This window comes from Anomalospiza imberbis, chromosome 14, assembly GCF_031753505.1.
Source record: "Anomalospiza imberbis isolate Cuckoo-Finch-1a 21T00152 chromosome 14, ASM3175350v1, whole genome shotgun sequence".
Classification (NCBI taxonomy): Eukaryota; Metazoa; Chordata; class Aves; order Passeriformes; family Viduidae; genus Anomalospiza; species Anomalospiza imberbis.
In genome coordinates, this window is record NC_089694.1 from 3,229,303 (window position 1) to 3,250,844 (window position 21,542).

At 39.8% G+C, this 21,542-nt stretch overlaps 1 long non-coding RNA gene across 1 annotated transcript in view; it reads left to right on the top strand.

Moving 5' to 3' along the window:
• Positions 1-245: 245 nt before the first annotated feature.
• Positions 246-21,542, top strand: part of LOC137482310 (uncharacterized) — a 57,237-nt gene continuing 35,940 nt past the window's right edge. The window contains exon 1 of the long non-coding RNA XR_011003999.1: positions 246-416. This is a non-coding gene — a long non-coding RNA (uncharacterized lncRNA). The remainder of the gene's footprint in view (positions 417-21,542) is intronic.

Genomic DNA, 21,542 nt, shown 5'->3' on the forward strand with positions numbered 1-21,542 from the left:
ACAGCACTAACACAGGAGCAGGGTGCCTGTGATTAATGGATTTCATAGGATTAACTGTCTTCCCTGCCTACTCTGAGGGTCCTCATTTTTTTCTTACTTTTGTCCTAAATAATATTCACATTTCGCCTTCCACACTGTCTTTTTAACAGCCTTTGTAAAGGCTCAGTGGTTTATGTTCCCATTCTGTTGGTAATTTCCCTCAGGTCAGCTGAAGGAACATGTGTTTCCTTTTAAGAACAAAAACTCTTTTAGCAGTTTAGGTACTGCAAGTGAGAGCTTTTTAAACAGCTTCTGGCAGGGTGCTTTAGGGCAGTGGAGGAAGAGGAAATCTGAGTTGGATTTTTGTGTCTGTTTTACCCCATCAGAAACTGCTTGGTGCCAAGAGGAACCTGCATTACACCCTGAAGGTATCACAGGTATGATTACACATGGGAATCTTTCTTAGTAACTGTGGATTTAAACTCAGAAAATGAGTTCTTTCTAACTCTACTATACCACAGACTTAAATACCAATAGTGTTCTGTTTGTAAAAGGTGGAGTTTGTTTTTAAAGCTTTCTAAAGTTCTTCATCTGAGTAAAATAGTTCAGCTTTTGTGCTGAGTCAGAAAAAAAATGCTGTGTTGCCAAATGAAAGCACTTGTTCTTCAGAACTCATCTCCTTGTAGCAGACTCTGAATAGCCAAGCAGGACAGAAAAATTGAGTTTCTCTTTATGCCTTGAGTGGCTACCCTACCCACAAGAAATACAGAATTGCCCCTACAATTAATAATTGCAGCATCTTCTTCTAAGGAAAGGCCTCTCCTTGTCTGAGATAAAATTATGCCTTAAATTGCATTATAGCTGAACCAGAAGCTGGTCTAGTGCTTTACTATCAGTAGTATCTCTTAATCAAACCTCTGTCACTGAAATATAAATTAGTTCTAAATTGTGTAGTATAAGTTTTGTTACCCTTTAATGAATAAGAAATTACGTACATATGGGAATTTCAAAACATATTGTGCTTTTCAATTTCGGTATAAATCATATGCAGATTTTATTTCTATTGCTGGACCTTTGTTAATGGCAGGGGTGTTTTTCCCTAAGTATTGGGCAGTGTTGTAATGAAACAAGTATTTCATCCTGGGTTCTGGTGTGAACAGCTGTCTCTTCTCCTCTAACTCTCTCCTAAATAATTCCAAATAATCTGACTGCAACTGAATCATATTTCAAGCTTGCATTTCTCCTTGAAGAGGCCTGGTTAGTGCTTAGTGTCCTGACAGAAAACGGTCTGTGGGAGAGGAGCACAGTGGCATTGTCACAGGATCATTGGATCCCTGGGTTTTGAGAAGGGCTTTGGGGCAACTTTTCTTGACACCCTGAAGTGTCCATGAAGCCACAAAGATCCTCCCACGTGTGGGAGAACCATGGAAGACACCAGGAGGAACCCACAGCAGCAAACCTGGGGAGCTGGGAAGGTGCTGGAAAAACTTGGGGAGCTCGTTCAGTGCTGAAGGAACCCAGCTGGGCTGCTTGGCTTTCCTTCATCACAAAAGTCATGAAAAGCTCTGTGAAAGCACAGGGACCTGCAGAAACTCAAAGGATTGTGGTATTTAGGTCCATCTGCCTAGTCAGGAACAGGTTCCCCAGGGAAGTGGTCGCAGCCTCAAGCCTGCCCAGAATTAAGAAGTGCTTGGACAATGTTTTCAGGCAGGGAGTGGGATCTCTGGGGAATCCTGTGCAGGATGGGAGTTGGACTTTGATGGTTCTTGTGGGTGTCTTCCAACTCAGGGTATTCTGTGACCTTAATAAAATCATGGGTTTATTCTTTTTCTTCTATAAAATCCGGAAAATTATTGTAGAGAATATTTCTCTGGGGTACAGAATCCTTTACCTGTGTGAGAAAACAATTTAAATTTGAATAGAAGTTTAAAAAAAAACCCTGGATATTTAATAACATCAGAATTTAATGGACAGCAGTTTAAACCAGCTTTTCAAAGTCAGCATGACTGCACTCTGTGATGGTGTGTCACAGGTTCTGAAAAGCACCTTAGGAGGGAGATTTGATGAGAATTGATTGTAGCCTTATCACTGTGAATTTGTTATCAGATCGGAGCTAACTCGTGGCAGGTGTTTGTTTATCTGGGTTAGATAAAGCTGCAGAGTCAAACCTGGCTGCAAAAATGAGATTCCTTCATGGCCAGAGTGTCAGGGGGGACAGGGGATGTGGCAGGGCTTGTTATGAGAGAAGGAAAAGTTGAATTTTGATGCATTTTGAGGAGGAGAAAAGAAAAATTGTCAGGAACACTCAGATTGTTGGGTTTTTGGGATTTTTTTGGTATATGCTTTCAACTTAAATAGGTTTGCTCCTAGCGTTTGCACATAGTGCAAATTTCTGTGAATGAGCAAGAAATGTACTTGTAGAAGGGACTAATATTTGTACATTAATGCTGTGCTGACAGTGCTATAAACTCATTAATAGAGTCAGAAAAATGGAAAGAGCTGAGGAAAAAGAAGTTAAATAAAATGATAATTTTCTTGTGTATTTTTTGAACTTCTGTCCTAAAAGGCTTTTATTTTCATGTCCTTTTTGTCACTATGATCTAATAAGGAGAATGATGAGAGATCATGAAATGTTATCAGGGAGGTGCAAGTCTACCCCCAAATCCAGTTTCTGGCATTGTGGATTGTTAGATTGTAACTGGAATTTGGTGCCTGAATCACACAGCACCAGCTGTTCTCACATGGGTGCTGGTATCTACCAGAGTTTAAACAACTGTAGTTTGATAGATAAAACATAATTTAGGTAAAAGCCATCCCTTAACTCCTTATGGATCACCACATTGCCTCAGAAGTCAAAATACAGTTTTATTCCAGAGAAAAATGTCATTTTTAAATAGTAACACATTAAAAACTGAACTTGTAAAAACCCAAAGATCTATTTAGATTCTAAAACTTCCATTAATATGTGTTTTAAGAGCAGAAATGAAGGGAGCTATACTTTATTCTACATGAATTGTAATGCTGACAGTTGTTCATTTAATAACCCCAGCCACTAACCAGAGATGTCTTTAAAAATAATAAAGTTTGAGTATTTTAAAATATCCCATGTGCTCCATAAATGTAATTAAAGAATTGTAAATTAATTCTCTAAGCAAAGATTATCCCCCATGTTTATGAAGTATAGAAGACTAAAATTTTATTAAATTTTATTTACAAACGTATAAAAATATAGTGATGTGATTTCTGTAAATGTTTATATTTTTATGAAACACTTAATAAAGTAGAGGCTAAGCTGTTCTATGAATAATTGAGGCTAGAAGAATGACTCCCATCAGAGTACTTATTATTTTTCTGAGAAAATATCTTTTATAAAATTTAATGATTCTTGAACCCACATTACCTATTTCTGCCTGGTTGCTCCTTCCACTTCTTTCTCACACACATACAGGAAAAGTACTTTATTAATTAAACTACCACAACACATTTGTCCTGACACATCAATCTCCTTTTCCAGTCTCATTATATTCAGGTGCTGGATGATATCAGCTACAAATTCCTGATATTTAATTTTCTGTCCTGACACCACCCATGAAAAACAAAGGACAGCTTCTCTTGATCAATATCCCAAAAAAAGAAAAACAGAAGCAGATTTGGTTAACCATATGTTAACCACAGGTTTTCTCAGTTAGGCAGTTTGTAAAAATAAGGTGCAAGGGAATGTGTTTGTTTTTATTTTATTGTTGGTTGGTTGGTTGTTTTTTTTTTTTCCTCTGAGAGCAATTGTACACAAATCTGATGTTTGGGAGTCCATGGAATAAAGTGCTGAGATTCCTACAGAATATTTCTTTGTGAGAATTGATGCTTTATCAAGGCTGCCCTAGAACAGAGGCTAGGGAGTTAAAGAATAAAGCAGGGATTTTTAAAGGATCTCCTCCATGGATCCACCTTGGGCAGCACCAGAGCCCAGCCAGGGCTGCACCCAAGATGAACCCAAATGGTCCCAAAATGCACGAGCGCTCCCGGGGGCTCTCACTGTGATCAGCTCTGCTCCATTGGCACATTGGAGTTCATTGTCCCATTCCAGTTTTAGCCCAGGCAGTCCCATCCTGCTTGTTTTCCTCTCTCCAGCCCACGTTGTTTGTGCTCTTGGGCCTGAGATTTGGATCATTTGTCCTTGGTCCCCAGCTAGAGAAGGAATTGTTTTGTCTCCCTGCTCTGTGCAGAGAGCTCACCATCCCCTGATATGAAGCTCAGAGTTACACACTAAAGCAGCACAGAATGTGAAAAATAGAAAAGCTAAAACCTGAGGCATCACCTCCAGGAATACATCAGAAGAATGTCCCAAACTGCAGTAACTTAACAGAGCTCGATGGTGCTGCCTCGTTGAGATGGATTATCTTTTACAAGTCCTTCCAGCTTTGCTGTGGGGCTTTAACATAAAAACAAAATAAAAATCCCCAGCTGTCTCTCCTCTCTTGGGCAGCACAGTTCCAGCCACCTCCCTTCTGAGAGCAGAGACATCTTGTGCTCCTTCTCCTCTGGTGATTTGCATTTCAGGATGCCCTGACTTGGTGAGCCAATGTTTTGTTTGTTGAGCCGTGATGAATGCTGTGGGTGCTTTGTTTAGGAAGTTGAATTATTAATTCATCGTACACAGAGTTATATCCCAAACAAAGCCTGGAGCTCAAAGCTCCCTAGTTCTGAGGAGGTTTATAAACAGGTTCTGCTAATCTGAAAAGATTAGCTGCCTTGTTATTAGAGGTAAATAAATACTTAACTTCAGAATTATTTTTTTCTTCTTTCTAATCCAGAGGAAGGTTATAATGCCCTTTCTGACTAAGTTTTCTTCTGAGTATCTCCTCTGTGTATCTCTCCTGCCAGAATTCAAGAAGTTTTTGGATTATGCTGTCAGACGCCTGGTGGGAGGCTTGGGCTGGTCAGGACCTGGACTTTGGGATCCCAGTGGGTCCCTCCCAGCTCCAGATATTCTCTGTGCTGTCCATTCAATTCCTACCAAGTTTGCTTTATGTGCTTTCCTAGGCAGACTAAGAAAGTCAGGCCCAGTAAAGCCTGGCTTTCCAGTAGCTCTAACTTGTGGCCTTGGAGACACTTTAGAAAAGCTCAAGCAGCAGTAGTAAAAATCTCCCCCATATCATCCAGAGAGCGTAACATGAAAGTATCTGCAAAGGCAATGATGGAATTAGGAAATTTGCCTCTTTCTACAGTCATCAGGGACTGAGAATTTCACAGAGACAAAATCTCTCCCATAGTCATCCCAAAGGAGATGATCTGCCATAGCTGCAGGATGTCCCTCAAATTTATTTTTCTATTGTTCTCAGATTGTTTCTGTAACTAATGAATATTATTCATTAAAACAAAATTCCTCTGAGGACAGTAATAAAAGAAAAAGTGTGCTGAGCAAACTCAAAGATTTGTTTGGTCCCCAGGATCCTGTCTCTGTCCATGGTGACGAGGGAGGAGTGAGAACTTGCCATGCCTGTCTCACACCTTCTGTTTTCATGGTGACTCTGAGAACTCCAATCCATGTCCTGTGCTGCAAGGCTGCAGGCCTCAGGATGAGTTTGAAACAAGAAGGGATTAATTTTCCTGTTTATCCATCATGGAAATCCATGCTGCCATGGTTGGATGGCTTTAAAAATCTCAAAAAATTACATAAATCTCACCATACTGAGATATTTTCCCTGCTGTGTTTATTGTTTAGTTACTGGTTCAAGATTTTGTGTATTTTTAGACCATTAAATTTGAGTAAGGCTTAAATATACCTAATGTCTGGCTAAATTGGCTTTAGGGTATTTTTGTCAATAAGGGACAGAATTATATTACAGAACAATATAAGTAGACTAAGACAACTCAAATTGTCAATATGATGAAAATGACTCTAAGAAACCAATTAAAACTCCAATCCCTGCCTAAATTGCTATTGGTTGTAAGTACAGAGGATCCTTTTGCACATTTTATTTTTAGGATTCTACATGATATGGGGTACTGTAGCAGAGTGTCTTGTCAATAGATAATTATAAAAGCAAATATATCATCATGCTAAAATAAAATGCAAATCCAAATCAGCATTCTTCCAAGCTGTTAAATGGCCAAAAAAGATTGGGGGAAAAGCTGAAAACTGCAGATAAATTCATCTTACAGCCTGCAAGTTTCTATGCATTTCTGTGATGAAGACTAAAGATATAAATTTATATACTGCAGTTTTTGGTTGTACCCTGCTGTAAATAGAAGCATGAAAGAAAACAAATGAGAATATTTGTGAGGAATTTTGCAAAGATACAAATTAGCTTAATATTAACTTAGTATTTGAGCTTCAAAGTCCTGCAGAAGGATGCTTATATTGTTTAGTAGAACTACAATACTGACATACCTTTATTCATGTTGTGAGCTCAAAAAAATAGACTAAAATTACCATTTCTTACCTGATGATTTTTTTTTTTTTATGGATTTTGACACTGGGAGGGCCCATAGAGCAGAACTCTTTGAGTGAGCCCCCAGTTTATTTAGAATTAATTTATTTGTTTTCCTTAATGAAAGTTTAGTAGTGTTCATGGTCTGAATGCATCTATTCAAACACAGAGTATGAAAGGCTTGGACCTGCAGGAAGATCAGGCAGCATCCAAATAAATGATGTATGAATTATGCATATCACGGTGAAGCTTCGATCAATATTTCTTTAGGTTGTGTTATAAGACACTGGAAAATCCAGGACATGGGCTATGTGTGCAAGAACATGCATTTTGCACCAACTCCTGAGCTGTGTGAAAACCCTGTGCATCACTTTGGGCCTTACTATGACAAGTTAAGAGTGGAGCAGAAAAAATGCAACCCTGTGAAAATTGAGAGGGTGGTTTCAAGCCAGAGACCAAAATGTGGAAATTTGTGTACCATGAGCCTCTGGGGAAGGAGCTGCTGCTGATAAATTAGCAAAGCATATTTAGGAAACACAGATGCCTAATATTTTTGTTTGAACAGTAATGTGTTTTCTGAATCATTGCATTAATTTTAGAGTCTTGATTAAGATACTTCTACAGTAATGGAACAGATTATTTGCATTTTATGCCAAATAACTGATTATGCTTACTTGTAATTTATGTGTTGTGAGGTAAAAACTCTTTTGGTATCTAAGAACTGTATAGATTATTTAGCCTGACTTGTTTAATGGTACCTGTTGATTTTAAAGTGCATGGAGCTGGAAATATGAGTAGAACTTGAAGCAATATTAATGAACAGGAGCAGCAAAAAACCCCAATCATGCCATTTGTCCACTGCATTAAGTAATTTTTGCTCTATTCTTCCTACACTTCTGCATATCACTGATCAAAATATAGAAAATGTATCTAGGTATGAAGAAAGAAAATTTACTCTGTGAAATAACGCCAACCAAGTGTTGGACTTTGCATGCTGTTCTATTAACACAGAAAATATAATCCTCCAGAATAGAGATTACAGCTAAAATTCAATATTTTTGAGTGGTTAATTCTTCCAATTAATGGTCTTAATTTGAACTCTAATCTTGGGAATATTGTGTTTTAGCTGTCCTTCAAAACATTCGTTCCACCCCTATTCTGGTTGTTCCTACACTGTGACCAGTCCAGGTTGGGTTGCTCTCAGGGTCTGGGTGTTGGGACGATCCCAAGAGTGTAAAAGTCCTCGTTTCCCAGCCCCTGCAGCCAAAGAAGGAGTCTGAGTGCGCAGGGTCGGCTTCTCCAGATTGTTTATTTTCCCTTATCCAGAACATTCTCTCTCTGCCCTGCTGAGCTCTGTCCAGCAGGCCGGCCATGGCATTCTGTCTGCCCTCAGGGTGGTGTTCACATTTTATCCCAAAAACTCCGTGTGCCATGGTTACAATAACGTGCCAATATCTGTCATTTCTGTTGGACAGTGTGTCTGTACCTGAAACCAACAGAAAAGTGTCACCATCACAGCAAGACATGGAGGGCAAGGAGAAGGAGAAGAAGGTCAGGACACGCCCAAATCCCTGCATCTTGTTCCCTTGAACCCCATTCTAAAAAGCCCCAAAATTCTACTTTTTCACCCTGTGTTAACTCAGCTACCACACTACTCAAACCCTTGTGGCTTGTAATTCCTCACACAGAGTTGGCAGCTTTTTCCACGGGCTAAAATGGAAGCCACAGGTGTTTTTGACTTCATGCCAAGGTCCCCAAGCCCCCTGCCAGGGTCTAGAGACAGCCAGGGCAGGCAGAGGGATGTCCTGGGTTCCGACAGGTTGCAAGAAGTTTCTGCTCAGAGTCCCCATGTTTAAATAAGGAATAATTCTGTACCTATTAATTTATTTTTTATGCAGTATGAAATGTATAAAAAATGCGTATGTATGGCCATGGGGCCATGAGGATATGGCCATTTACATTTCTTTGTATAAAATGCAGCACCTGAAGCTTTTTGAGGCCTTTTCAGGCAGGCCAGAGCCCAGCTGGTCACTCTGGAAATCAGGATTTCTGTCTTGCATAGATTGTGTCTGGATGGCATTGGAGCAGTTCTGCAGGAAAGGGTTAAAACATTCCAGCCTGTCTGCTAGGAAAAACAAGGAAGCTATTTGGAATATTCCACTGACTTGCATTTGGAATAATAATTTGGTTTATATTTCCTGATTTGTTTGAGATGCAATCGTTTTGCGTTCAAGTAGAATTATAGGAGAAAGCTAATTAACCTTTATAAAATAATTCATTAGGCTCCCAAGACACAACAAATGCTTAAGGAAAAACAAGCCACTGGTAGCATGTAAAGGCTGGCACCTTCCTTTGTGTGCCCTGCAGAAGAGGACCAGTTTTAAAAGATGTCTTTACAGCTGTGGCAACAAAATGAGTCAAAGCTTTATTTTGATTATGCCTGCCCATTTTTCATTATTTCTGTACAGGCTTTTTGAATCTTGATTTTCAGCTTGGAATTTGATTTTCCTCCAGTATGGAAAAGCTGATTTATTTTAGAACAAATTTCTTTTCTGTTCACCTGGTTTACACAATGAAATCTGGGGAAATTGGATTTCACTTGTAGCTCAGTCACAGGAGCAAAATGATGTGCACCTCTCTTGATAATGGTCATGAATACATCTCCTGACATCTATTTCCTCTACACCTTTTTTATGGTTTTCTCCTCATTACCACGATTTCCTCAGCAAAGTCCAGAAAAATAATATCAGTAGGTTTTATACTGTGCCATATAAAATTGTGCCATTAAAATTGAACTCCACAGGATGTGGATGACATAAGCAGGAATGTGGAGCAGCATTTTGACTTCTGTGAATGAAGGTTTCCTCATTTTGGAAAACAGTTCCTTCTGTGTCCTTCTAATCCTGGTTCTTTCCCTGACAGCTCTTCTGACTCATGAAAATAATGGAGGCAGGGCTTCAGAGGATGCAGATGTTTTTACCCATTATATGAATTTTAAAACAAACTAATGTAGACTGAATCATCTGCACGACTGAAATGCTGATTTTATATTTCTTTAATGTGTTATTTCTCTTGGAATAATTTTTCTTGGCATTTAACTTTGCATCTGATGTTGCTGGAATTGAGTTTTCTCTGTTTGCATCCCCTAACATAAATGTAAATATGTCATCCTGCAGGTTAGCACAAAATGAGTACATGTTTTCTGAGCATTTAGTGCTACTTGAGCTCTTGTGTGTCAGGTGAGAAGCCTTTTTAAAAGCACTGAGAGCAATAAAAAATGAAGAAAGGCTTTTTCAGAGTATTTATTTTACTTATTAATGAAAATAGCAAGTCTCTCCTGTAGCTTTTTGTTTTGGCCTTTAACTTTTCATTAATTTCCTCTGTGAAACAAGCTTGTTCAAAGAATTACTACAAAACAGCCTCAAATTGCATTTAAAATGAATATATTTTTACGTTTGATGTTTAATGTGCTACTGCTATCAAAACCTTGACCTCTGCCAGGGGCGTTATCAGGCTGGCAGCTGTGTGATAATGAGGGGAGTTTGCTGGATTTACAAATAGTTTGGAGAGAGAGAATAACAAGATTAGATTGCTACTCCCTGGAGCCCTCCAGCCCAGCAAATATTTAGCTGGCAGTAGATGGCAAACTGAAGACTGGGAGGATTTGCTGCCCTGAATTTCCTGGTGAATCCAGGCCACCGTTCTGGTGTTGAGCTGCCCCAGCCAGAACCAGGAGGAGCTGTCATTGTTTGTCCGCCCAGCGATCTGCCTGAGGCTCAAACGATCAATCCCAGCCTATCCAAAATACCTTTGTGCCTGTTGCTGGACAAGCGCAGCCACATTTAGGGGTTTGCTCTTGCCAGCTGATTTTATCATCCAAGAGGCTGCAGGGGCTGCCTGGCCTGAGGGGGGTTCCCCGAGAAGAGAAGCTTTGCTAAGTCCATTTGACCATTTGGTGTTCTCTCCTCTGTCTGCCACACACAAACTCTTCTGTGTGGCTGCAGCAGTTTGCTTCCCCTCATGATTTTTTTATGAACTTCTCTCCCCTGCTCCCACTTGAGGAATTTCATTTTCTGAAGTCAGAAGGAGATGCACAGCCATGTGTGGCTCAGACCCAGGATCCTTCCCAGCAGCACTGGGCTGGATTTCAAGTGGTTCCAAGGAGGCTGTGGAAGGAGCCAGCAATCCCTTCTAAGTGAGCTTTGTGAGTGTTGTGCAGTGTGTGATACCCACAGCAGCACCTGCCGTCCCTGCAGCCAGCCGTGGGGTCCCAAAGGTACCAGGTGGGAGAGGATGGAGCCTCACCTCTGCCTTGCCCCCTTTAGTTAATATGAGATAGGCAAAAACTCTTCCTCAGGCTCTGCTTGATGGCCTCTCTGCTTCATCCCTAAAATAGAAGGAAATAATCTGATTTCATAGGCTAAAATTCACAGACAACCTGTGCAGATGCTGTAGCTCCCCTCTGGTCAAAGCGGAAGGACAGTGCTCCTTTATGGCCATGAATAGTTCAGCTGGGATTTAGTCTGGCCCATGTGATGTATGATGAGTTGGCGAGCACTTCTGTAGCCTCTATAATCTGTTTTACGTTGCAATAACTGTTTAAAAACAGTTAATTTTAATTTTATACTGATCGAGGCTGTATTCTGGTTCAGTTTCTCAGAAATTGACTTTATTTTGAGTACAGCCTTTTCAATTTCAGAGGGTGTGGGGAGCTCTCAAAGCACTTAAATACTGCTCTGATGTTGCACATTAGATTTTGGGGGAGGGTGAGTGGGTAGATTGCAAAAAAACTGTTATCTTCTTTTTTAAATGTCTTTGTTGTTATTTTTCCATGTCACACTCTTTACTTCTAGATGCCCATGAACAAATAAAAGGAATTAAATCAAAGGCACGAGATGCCAAATTCATTTTAATAAGAGTTCACTGAAAGCCCGAAGGTGACAAACTTCAGGAAGTGTTAGGGAATATGTGCAAGCAAAAAGAAACTTGTGACTTCAATAAAGAAATCTCAGCAATATGCCCTCTGAGGAATCTATAACAGCTTCCCTAAAGATTTACACCATCACATTTTTCCAGCAGGGCTGTGCCATGCATGTGGAAGAATATTTCTGCTCGTGCCCTGCCTGTGACAGTGTGCTGGACACACAAACAGCCCTGAAATCAGATTTTTTTCAGTGTGACCACTGCATGGTTGTTGTGCTGGCACTGCGGCTGGCTCAAGCTGGGCATGGAGCAAGTGGAAATCTCACCCTGCAGTTCTGCTGGTGTTGGATTGCATGGAAAGAGAGGGGTTTGGCACGTGGAGCTGTCAGCTCACCGCATGGGCAGCTTTCATGCCCTGGTGCACACTGGGTGAAGGTTAGTATCCAAACTCTGAGCTGAATAGCAAAGTTTAGGGCTGGTGGAAAACCTCAGGGCTCGTTGGTGTTGGATGGGCTGAGGGTCATGGACAGTCCCTGTCCCCCTGTGCCACCTGGCAGAGCCAATCACTGAAATCACCCAGAAACATTTAGAGGAAAATAGCTGGAAACGAGAAATTAAGCACTCATTTCAAAGGAGTTTGTCTGTTACTAGGCATTCATCACCAAATGTATCTTATATTTTAAAAGACTTGTTTGGTAAGCAAGAACATCAGGGCTCAGGCCCCAGCTCTGACTTAATGAAAGCCTTCACTTGCCTCCCTTGCCTTCCATTTGAAAAACAGAATATTTATTTTATAGCTATTAAAAAAAAAAAGGCTCTATAACCTTTTATATCTAACCAAGGCTTTCAACAGATCAAATGTATTTCTGTATTTCCCAAAATAAATATAAAGCAGAATGTCAGTTTGTGAATCATTCTGTATTTCAACCACTTAATGTACTTCAAGCACACATACACAATCAGGACAAGAAAGCTGGCTCAGAAATTATAAACAAATTGCAGCTCTTTGAGACATCCTATACATTTTTCCCCCAGCTGCATTTAAATAATAAGAGCTCTTCCTTGTTTTGGGCATCCTTGTTTTCATATCTGTTTTGAAACCATTTATGCTAAATAAGGAACTGAATAGACAGATAATTAACAGATTGCAAAGCAGTGTCTTAACTTTCCTGGTACTCCTTATCTGCAGATGAGGCTTTGCAAAGTTTTCTGCATAAAACCAGTTCACCAAGTTGGGCATGTGCCATCTAGTGCTCCACACAGGAACTGGAACTTAAAATTAGATGTACACTCACGATATCCACTGCATGAGTACTTCTGAAATAAAGTGTTTGGGCCACTAACAAATATTTACAATTTGAAACTTGAAATTTTGAGTTGTGAAATGAAATTTCTGTTATGAATTTTGAGCTGTGCAAAGATCTTTCAATCATATGGAATGTTTGGTCATTTATGAATTTTCTGTAAAGTAAGGGTCATGGACAATTCTTAAAAGCTCATTGTCTGTATTTTCAAAAAAATTGCCTGCTCTTCTTAGAGTGCTAACTGCATTCTTTTGAAGGTAGTTCAAATGTTATTACAGAAAAGCAATAAAATATGTAGTTCATGAAAAAAGTAGGTTTTGTCCTGCTTTGTTTGCAGGAGTAGTTTGGAAACTCCTTAAACTCATTGAATCCCATTTATAAATCTGTGTTTCTTCTCTCAGACAACGTTTGAAGTAGATTTGGTGGTTTTGGTGTCGGGCAGTGGAGGTCAGTGTGCTCTGAGGTGGCAGAAATGGACATGACACAGCCAAGAAGGAAGGTGAGCCTGCCTTGCACCCTTTACTCCTGTGCCTTTTGGATCTCCTGGGCTCTTTGCTGTCCTGCAAAATTACTGTTCTTGTAATTAAGTTTGGTCTCAGTAATCCCTAAGAAGGAGAAACCTTTTCACATTGAGTTTCTCTCCACTGCCCATGACCAACAACTTTTGACAATGAAAAGATTGGTCTTGGAGGAAACTTCCAGGTGCCAATTAAAGCTGGATCAATTCAAGGCTTTCCTTGGGCATTAGGCTGCACACCTGCAGCAGCAGTACCTGTTCTCAGGAAATATCATTTTAGCTTAGCCAATACAGTACCTTGGTGTTGAAAAGTTACTTTTTATTTTTATTTTAAAATATTTGAACATATATATTTGAAATATATACTCGGGTAGGACTATTCAGCTTGGAGACTTTCTGAAGCCTTGTGATATAAAAGTAATTTACATGGAGAGGCTATACAGCCTTTTTCTTCTGTACACTGTGAAATATTTAACTATACAACTGTGAATTCAGTGTGAGAGGTGTGAAAGGAGAGAGAATCATTACTTACTGCAGGAGGGTTTTATTAGGCAGGCTGCAGTTCTGCTGCTGGACAAAGTGCAGTAGATCCCTATTAACTATTTAACAGCTATCTACAACAGCAGACACCTTATAAATTAATAGATAGACTCAAAACACAAAGTGGCTGTAGAAGAAAAGCTCAGAAGAGGGTGTAGATGAGCATCCAATTTAGTGACTGCAATTTAATATTGGATATCACAGTTCTGGGTTTTTCTCAGCAGCAGAGAACCACAATTCTGGGGGAAATGCTGGAGATGATGCACTTCTAGGGTCTGTTTAGCTCATTTTACTAAATGATGAGTTCCTATTATAAAACAGACATAAATTATTCAAATGAAGAATCCATCAGGATTCTGCAGGGGAAGATGCTGCTGCAGTGTGAAAGGATGGTGCAAGTGGCTGATGGAGTTGGGGTGACCTGATTGAAAACACCTGTGCTGCACCTGGCAGTGCTAAAGAAGAGATGACAGCCAGCAATTCCTGCCTGGTATTTAAAAGCAGGGACATTAAATTGTCAATAATTAATTACAGCTTTACTGAGGAGTTAATTATTATAGCCTTTCTGGGTGCAGGAGGCTGCATGAATCTTCCATAGTGGGGTTTAGTAATTGAGATGCAGTTTAGCATTCCCATCCTGACACAAAGCAGAGTGGAAGAAACTGCTTTCTAAACAGATATGCTGATATCTTCCTGCATTAAAATAAATATCCTGCTCAGTTCCAGTGACTACTTCCTCAGGGAAAAGGAGAGGAGTGCTTTCATCAGGAAAAGTTGAAGTAGAGCGAAACACATTTCTGTCAGCACTAGCTGGAATAGTTCTTAGTGCAAGGAAAAGATTAAAATAAGATGACTATTTGAGAAAATGGAGGAAATACTGAAATTTGGGAACTTTGTGTAGTGGCATCTCCAGAACATACCTGATCCCTGGGAAGACAAGGGAAAGTGGACCCAAGGCAATCCATATTGTGAGAATTATTCTTCTACAATCCACAGACTCAATTGCTTCTGTAAGGATGCTGCAGCTTTAGGAAGGTCATGATTAAAAGCATTAAAGCAAATTTGTGGTTGTGCATCTCCCATATGAAGCAGAAAATGGCACAAAGGTGCTGCTGGGCCGTGTGCTGCCTTGCCTGGAAGGGTTTAATTTGCATTTCTGTTCTTGAGTCCCCAGAACCCCCAGAGGTGAAAGTTAGCCCGGCATCACTCATTGCCTAACATGAGTTTTACCCATTTTTAGCATGTGTTTTTTCCCCTAACTTGGTTCTCAAGCTGGCAAATCTGTGACTTTATCACTTCACCAGTCCTTCACTCACAACATTACCTGAGTTTCAAATATCACATAAATTAAAATCTTCTGTAGACTGCTGAAATGAGTAAATGTGTAAAGGCAAGGAAAGTGAACTTGCAAGTTTCTCCTTTGAGTTAGTTTCACTGATTTTTCATACATTTTGATAAGGCACTTGACTATTTCTGAATTTAGAAGTTGCTTTTAATATTTTGATTTCATGGGAATGATTGTGAGTGGTTAATTTAAGTTGTAGAGATTGCTACTTTAGGCTCCCACTTGAGCTCACTTATGTCCATAGAAAGGCCTCTAATGACTTTATCATTCTGCCTAGGGTTTTCTTTTCCCCTTTCCAGCTCAATTCTCAAGCTAGAATGTTCTTTCCATGACTGTTTCTAAAGCAGAATTTATTTATATAAAATTTTAATTGGAGAGCAAATGTGCTCTTTTTAAGAGCATCAGCAATCATCCTGCCTTAGGAGGCTGAATATCTGAGCGCTGAAAAAAGAAGCCATCGGACATAATTCATCAGCTGTAGGAATTTATTCTGCAAATATTGGAGAATTTGTTCCTTTCTGAATGACAAAAGGAAGCCATATACACATTTTTTCATTGTACTAGAATTCCAACAGAAAACTTGATAAGTTAAATTTTGGAAAGCTCTCTTTCAGAAGGAACGGTAAAGTTCTGTTCTAGTCAGTTTTCCTGAGGGAGGATCTGTCCTCAAAACACACTGAAGCACCTGCACTTGCTTGGAGACTAAAGCTGGTTTAGAGGTGCTAGACTAATTTAGCAGGGAAATGTAGCTAATTTTGTTTGTAGTGAAGCATAAAATTAGATGAGACTGAGTACAAGTAAAGATTGTTTGTTCCTTATCTCTTTTTGCCCTGGTGCTTCTTCTGAATAAAAGCACTTGGCTTCTGTAAAACCAGTGAGTTTTGTGACCACAGGATTCCAAACAGGGCAAAAATCCCCCTGGGACTGGGGAGGGAGGTTTCAATGCTGGCCTAAAAATGCATTGATTGTGCTGATCTGCCCCCAGGACAAGGACGTGGGAGAAGGAAGTCACCAGGCATTGGTCATGGTGGGCCAGGAGCTCTGAAATGCCTCTGGGCTGTGGTGAGGAGCACTCTGAAAGATGTTTGCTGGCCAAGAAAGATTGCATGTGGAGTTTTAGTGTGTGTGTCACTCACAGGTGGAGGTCGTTCTGTCTAGACAGGAGGAAAATTCCAGCTGTCTATTCCTCTGCTCCTTATTTATTTGAGTTTAGTGTTTTAAAATGATCACGAGATGCCAGAAGGACAGAGATTTTAGCCTGGCCGGATAGACACAGGGCTAAATCAGAGAATTAGATCAGCAGATTGCAATTGTTGAGATTAAAGTTGAAATGATATTTATGAAGAAGATCACTGGAGACAAGATTTAGAGCAAAGGGATCAGGGAGCCTGGAGCCAGCAGAGCCCCAACGAGTGCAGTCATTCTGAGGGCCCTAAGGGTTCAATTAACCTTGACAGCCTGGAGTCTCTTAAAAGGAGCAGAGCTTACAAATGAAATGCAATGAAAAATTACTACTTTTAAACTATTGGCAGTTTAAAACCTTGTCTCGACAGCAAAACCTACTCGACAGACACCTCTAAAATGCTGTGCACTAAATGTGCTGTAAATTTATTCTTGTGGCAGGTTTATTTCTTCATTAAATATTAATGTTGGATGGGGTTTAGCATATGTATGACGTTGCTGTAAATTGAGTTAGGAATTTAATCAGGTTAAGTCATGTTTGAGTGTAAAGGTCTCACTCTTGAATGTTCAGTCATGCAGCAAAGAAGAGGGGACCTACAAATAAAAGTCCTCAAAGACAAATGTAATAAATTTGAAGAAGCTGCTCTATTTTTCAGTCAAATCATGTAAGGGATCTGTTTGGGGATTTTTATTTTTTCAATATATGGAGTTTTTTCTTTATTCCCAATGTGGTGCCTGACTGGGTGTAATTTTCTCACCATTTTCTGGGAGATGATTTGTAAAAATTCTTACAGCTGTGCCATTTAGTACACAAGAAGAGAATCTAAATTTTCAGTTCTATCTCTCTTCTGGTAGGTGGTAAGGAAGGAGCTCGTAGCAGATTGTTCACAAATAGCTCTTTTCTTTTTGAATGGAGAATTTTCCAGCATCTTGACAAATGAACTCTTTGGCTTGCTATGATACATACAAAGAATTACCAAATATTGACCAGCTAAATGGTTCTCTGTCCCTGGGAGGAGGTCTCCTTGCCACTGGATCTATTTCTGTGCCGTCCAGCTGCCATCAAATCGATGGCCCTGCACTGCTTGTATTTAATGATTGGACAGAGAAATGGATCAAATACTGCAATAAGAAACAGGAGGAATAGTGCAGGGCCAATTCTCAGAGGAAGACCCCAGTAAGCCTTTGGAATATGTGAAAATCTCCTCTGTGGATATGAATATTTGCCAGTAACAAGTGTCATGGCCTCATGTGCTACAGCACAATTTATGGTTTTATTTGGGAAGGGGAGGGGGACATTCCCAAATTTTTGCTACTTGACCAGCTCTAGCTGACATTTTACTGAATAATCTTTGCAGCTGGGAAAGGCCCTAAGGGATGTTTGCAGAAGGAAAGGCTTTTGTAACATCTTCTAGAAATCCCATCTGTGTCTCTGATAATATTCTGGAACTACTTCAGTGGCGATCTCAAGATCCATATGGATCTTATTAAAGTCCTCTTGCTTGCCTTGGGACACTCTGGGACCTGAAGTGAATTGTAAAAGCTAAAATTAGCTAAACTCAATGTGATTAATTAAATCTTCAGGTTTCTAGCTTTGTGTCCTAATGTATCTTTTTAATTAAAAGGGGGAAAAAAGTTATTTGAATTCTTATAATTTTTTTTAAGAAATGTGTTCTTCATAAGTGGCATATTTTTATTTTTTTCCCCTGGTGTCTGGATAAAAGACATCTAGAATAGAATAATAAGGCATTTGTGTTTATTAATTTTGTTTTACATTTGCTTTAACAAGCCTTCTACCTCTATTTTCATTAAATATGATGGCTGTTAATAATCAATATAATGGCTAGCATTGCAGGAAGAAAAACTCTTACAGGATTAGGTTTTCACCAAGGTGATTTCTACCTGCCTAGGGTTTAAAAAATCAGTAATGTTAAGGATGTACCAAAGCACAAACAGGAGGAAATATCTGTAGAGATAAAAGGTTTTTTATAAAATTACTATTTGTTGTAAGCTGTACACTTTGATTGCCTTAATTAAAGTTAGAATATAATTATTTGCAGCTAACCTAGCCAGTAGCTTGCAAAATATTCCTGTTATCTTCTTATCTCCCTACTCAACCTCTTCCCTGTTAGATCCCCACAGAGCTCTGTGTCACAGGAGAAGGAATGCAGGAATTATCGTGATGTTCATGGCAGTGATTCCCTTTCTGAAACCTCCAAACTCATTTTCTGATGGGAATCTTGATTTGTGGCATTTGCAGTCACATGGAGGCTGAAAAGCTGGATGTGTGTCTTGACTTGTCTGTCTTGGGTTTTTTGTGTCATGTGAGATGTCACAGAGCATTTATCAGCCAACAGCTTTTAAGGGAAAAAGGACAAATGTTGTAGAGACATTGGGCAGTTTAAATGCATAGCTCCTTTTCTGGATGTGCAGTTACCCCATAAAATGTGATTTCCACCCAAACACAGCCTTAATCTGCAGGTAGGAGGTGGGAGAGGGAGCACCAATCACAGCTCCCAGTTCCCCAAGTTCCTGGTGGAAACGGCACAGAGAATACCTCTTTCCACACTTTAATAAAGCTTCTGTGCATGGTTGGTCTAAATTTAAATTTATACTCTTTAGCAGCTATAAAATTCACCATTAGTTACTGAACCAGAGTACTTTCACTGAAAAGACTCCTAATTTTTAATTTCAAGAATTTACAAGGTAAAGGCTCTAAATCTCGATGTGTAACTCCAGTAAGAGCAGGAGAATGGCCCCAGAAGTCTGCCTCTGACAGTGACCAGGGGGATTAGAAAGAATATGTTTGATGCATCCCACAGTATATTCACAACTTAAACCTATTTGAGGTTTGGGAATATTTGGAAACCAAATGGGAATATTTTTTATATATGAACCCCAGGGCTTTTATGTGATCTCCCCAGGCACTGTTCATCTCCTTGGGATTTAGGTGTCTTAGTTCCTGTATGAATCAATCATGATAAATAACAGGTTCTGCTTTTGATGTTGGAAGATTTTCAGTCCTCAATTATTGAAAATCTTAATACACTATCATCTGAAAAATGCTGCATTGCTCTTCCTTTTGTTATATAAAGCCAAGAAAAGCTTATTTGATTCTTGAGAAGATTAGGAGGGTAGACAAAGTCACAGATAACAACAATTTTCCCAGACAGAAAGCAGGGAGGAGGCACTTAGATGAGTCTCTTTTTTTGTAGAATGTTTGAAAAAGGGGCAGCAGGACCATGAGAAGAGTGAAATAATCACTGTTTTCACAACTTCTGTTGTAATTACACTCTGTATGTGGCTTGTGTAAGTACCACCTGCATTTATACCTCGTGTCTGTGTGCATCACTCACTCCACACCTTGTTTTTCACAAATGGCCAGAGAACAATGGATATTGGAGCAACATAACAGGCCAGAAATGTCAAATCAGAAGAAAACAAAGTAAGAAACAGATAATTAGTAATGAAATAATTAAAAAAACCCTTTCAGACATTTAACATTTTGATACTCTCTTCACAATGAGCATTTCAATTCTGTGAAACAATTGTTTTCCAGCTCATCTGAATGACAGGTGGTAATAAAGAAAAATAAACATAATGATGATCTAATATGTGCATCTGAGGAGGTCTTGCATGCATTATTTGCTCCTCATGCCTGTTGAGAAGATACTTGTTATTAGGATATCACGTCAATCATGTTTTACTCTATACTGCGAGCCTTAAATTGGCTGCAGGCGGAAAGTGGAGGTGTGTGACACAAACCAAATCCACAGTCCTGGCTGGGATGAAGGAAAAGACAAAGATTTGTCTGTGTGAGTTCCTCCAAATAGACCCAGCATTTAAAAATCTCTGTCATTTCTCATGAGTGCTTTCCTTACAGCACAACCGACAGGGAGGGACCTTTGGTGTCCTTTTGACCAGCTGATATTGAAGTCATGGCATTTATGGTCTGGACATGCTCTGATTTCAGCCTAGTCCTTCACAGGAAACTCATAAAAATGTATCTCTTTTTTTTTTTTTTTTTTTTTTAATTTAAGTAGGAGTTTGAACACATCACAGAGAATCTGGGCCAGACATTGTGAGTCTATAAACCATTGCTTGAATTTGTGCCAAGAGGACACGCTTGATTTTGCTCTGGCTCACATTTATAAGAGATGACTGGTAGGAAGACTTAACTTGATATTTGTACTAAATTCCATGAGAAGGAATGACCTGATAGGCAGCGTGTCTTGGAGGGGGAGGAAATCAGGGGCTGATACTCAGCTCTGTACCAGTGATTTGCCATTCATTTAAGCTGTGACTATTTGATTTATCTCTATCTGTTGCTGTGATGCCACCTCATTTTTTGTGTCTCGCTATCAAGTCCAGCCTTTCAGCAGGAGTGTTGTTATTGGTACATACCTGTTCAAAGGGAGCAGGTGACAAATGGAGCTTTGAGCTCAGTTACCCTCGCTGTTATTGTGCAGCCAAAGCCATTAAAAGAACAGGAAGGGCCTGTATGAATGTTAGAGAATAGCATTGCCACACACAATGGCTATTATTCATCTCTTTCTTTCCTCAGCCTGTTTCACCTGATGGTGGCACAGTGAAGAAGTGTTTTCCTATTGAGCTGTTCCTCATCATGGTTATCTTTGCCATCCCTGTGGAGTCAGTTCACTTTCAGAAAGTCCTCTGCACCTTTCAGTGCCTGTCTGAGCAGCGTTGCTTCATTTGGAGACTATACTTAGAACTAGTTCATTGTATGAAACAGTCATGATAGTAATTCGTTCAGGGGAAATTGCTTTTCCAAAGGTGGAGAAGTTAATTAAGTGTGTAACAGGAGGAAGCTAAACCTTACTAATTAGCGAGAAGGGTAACGATTATGGGAGAGAACAGATGACACTTGGCTGAAGATGAACTCAAGAAATTGCTTTAGCCAAAAGCAAGTTAGAAGAGTGAATAGAAGATGAGCTTTAAGAAAGCAAAGGCTCTGTCACTGTGTCCTGATAAATTACACCTCATTTATAGTGTCTCTGCTAGGTATTAATCAATAATTTGTCGGGGTGATCCTTCACTGGGATGCACAGACTTTGTGTGAGAGAGAATTTCACTCCAGCCCTTTAGGTGCTCCCCAGGAGGATGTGCTGGGTAGAAGGGAGGCAGCTCTTACAGGCAGTGCAGGAATGTTTGTGGGGAATGTGGTGAGGAAGCTGCAGCTCCACGGCTCTGCTCTGCAGGTCTGGGCTGCTTCTGCTCAGTGCTGCCCATCGCTCTGGCCCTGTTCATTCACATCAGTCAGGAAGATTGCTTGAAATGTCGGGTTTATGTTTGGTCCAGAG